The 2,674-nt window shown below is 38.6% G+C and overlaps 1 pseudogene; it reads right to left on the bottom strand.

Annotated features, from left to right (window-relative positions):
* Positions 1-391: 391 nt before the first annotated feature.
* LOC128046239 (uncharacterized) lies at positions 392-1,072 on the bottom strand (annotated as a pseudogene).
* Between the last annotated feature and the right edge of the window lie 1,602 nt (positions 1,073-2,674).

The following is a 2,674-nucleotide window of genomic DNA, read 5'->3' on the forward strand; positions in this document are numbered from 1 at the left end:
CATGATCTTCGTTTTCTGAATGCTGAGCTTTAAGCAAACTTTTTCACTCTCCTCTTTCACTTTCATCAAGAGGCTTTTTAGTTCCTCTTCACTTTCTGCCATAATGGTGGTGTCATCTGCATGTCTGAGGTTATTGATATTTCTCCCAGCAATCTTGATTCCAGCTTGTGTTTCTTCCAGTCCAGCGTTTCTCATGATGTACTCCGCATAGAAGTTAAATAAGCAGGGTGACAATATACAGCCTTGACGTACTCCTTTTCCTATTTGGAACCAGTCTGTTGTTCCATGTCCAGTTCTAAACTGTTGCTTCCTGACCTGCATACAGATTTCTCAAGAGGCAGGTCAGGTGGTCTGGTATTTCCATCTCTTTCAGAATTTTCCACAGTTTATTGTGATCCACACAGTCAAAGGCTTTGGCATAGTCAACAAAGCAAAAATAAATGTTTTTCTGGAACTCTTTTGCTTTTTCCATGATCCAGCGGATGTTGTCAATTTGGTCTCTGGTTCCTCTGCCTTTTCTAAAACCAGCTTGAACATCAGGAAGTTCACAGTTCACATATTGCTGAAGCCTGGCTTGGAGAATTTTGAGCATTACTTTACTAGCATGTTAGATGAATGCATTTGTGCGGTAGTTTGAGCATTCTTTGGCATTGCCTTTCTTTGGGATTGGAATGAAAACTGACCTTTTCCAGTTCTGTGGCCACTGCTGAGTTTTCCAAATTTGCTGGCATATTGAGTGCAGCACTTTGACAGCATCATCTTTCAGGATTTGATATAGCTCAACTGGAATTCCATCACCTCCACTAGCTTTGTTCATAGTGATGTTTCCTAAGACCCACTTGACTTCACATTCCAGGATGTCTGGCTGTAGGTGAGTGATCACACCATCATGATTACCTGGGTTGTGAAGATCTTTTTTGTACAGTTCTTCTGTGTATTCTTGCCACCTCTTCTTAATATCTTCTGCTTCTGTTAGGTCCATACCATTTCTGTCCTTTATCGAGCCCATCTTTGCATGAAATATTCCCTTGGTATCTCTAATTTTCTTGAAGAGATCTCTAGTTTTTCCCATTCTTTTCTTTTCCTCTATTTCTTTGCATTGATCACTGATGAAGGCTTTCTTATCTCTTCTTGCTATTCTTTGGAACTCTGCATTCAGATGCTTATATTTTTCCTTTTCTCCTTTGCTTTTTGCTTCTCTTCTTTTCACAGCTATTTGTAAGACCTCCCCAGACAGCCATTTTGCTTTTTTGCATTTCTTTTCCATGGCGATGTTCTTGATCCCTGTCTCCTGTACAATGTCACGAACCTCCATCCATAGTCCATCAGGCACTCTATCTATCAGATCTAGACCCTTAACTCTCTTTCTCACTTCCACTGTATAATCATAAGGGATTTGATTTAGGTCATACCAGAATGGTCTAGCGGTTTTCCCTGCTTTCTTCAATTTAAGTCTGACTTTGGTAATAAGGAGTTCATGATCTGAGCCACAGTCAGCTCCTGGTCTTGTTTTTGTTGACTGTATAGAGCTTCTCCATCTTTTGCTGCCGAGAATATAATCAATCTGATTTTGGTGTTGACCATCTGGTTATGTCCGTGTGTAGAGTCTTCTCTTGTGTTGTTGGAAGAGGGTGTTTGCTATGACCAGTGCATTTTCCTTGCAAAACTCTATTAGCCTTTGCCCTGCTTCATTCTGCATTCCAAGGCCAAAGTTGCCTGTTACTCCAGGTGTTTCTTGACTTCCTACTTCTGCATTCCAGTCCCCTATAATGAAAAGGACATCTTTTTTGGTGTTAGTTCTAAAAGGTCTTGTAGGTCTTCATGAAACCATTCAACTTCAGCTTCTTCAGTGTTACTGGTTGGGGCATAGACTTGGATAACTCTGATACTGAATGGTTTGACTTGGAGACGAACAGAGATCATTCTGTCATTTTTGAGATTGCATCCCAGTACTGCATTTTGGACTCTTTTGTTGACCGTGATGGCTACTCCATTTCTTCTGAGGGATTCCTGCCTGCAGTAGTAGATATAATGGTCATCTGAGTTAAATTCACCCATTCCAGTCCATTTTAGTTTTCCGATTCCTAGAATGTCAACGTTCACTCTTGCCATCTCCTGTTTTAGTCTCCTTTAATCTGGAGCAGTTCCTCATATCATTTTTTTCTGGACATTTTTGTGGTTATTGATATTCACAGCTAAATAGCCCTCCAAATAATTTTGCTTCTACTGAGAAAAACAGCATATAAGAATGTCCATTTTTTCATATATTATTTATATAAACACTAATATTGTTCATCTTTCTTATCTGAAAACCACAATATACGTGTTTTTCCTTATATATTTATTTCTTATATTACAAGTGAAGCTGAATATCTTTTTCATATATGTGTAACCATTTTTCTTCTTTTCTCATTAATTACTGGTTTATATATTTTGCTTATTGTTCTATAGGGGGTTTTGTCTCATTTGTTTCCCTTAGTGATTTATAAATATTGCATATTCTTTATATAACAGAAATCTTAACCTTTTTCCAACAAATAACTTTTCCTTAAAGTCACTTATTAGTTGAATCACTCAGCTGTATCTGACTCTGTGACCCCATGAAATGCAACACACCAGGCTTCCCTGTCCATCACCAACTCCAGGAGCTTGTTCAAACTCATATCCATCAAGT

The sequence above is a fragment of the Budorcas taxicolor genome, chromosome 4 (assembly GCF_023091745.1).
Source record: "Budorcas taxicolor isolate Tak-1 chromosome 4, Takin1.1, whole genome shotgun sequence".
NCBI lineage: Eukaryota > Metazoa > Chordata > Mammalia > Artiodactyla > Bovidae > Budorcas > Budorcas taxicolor.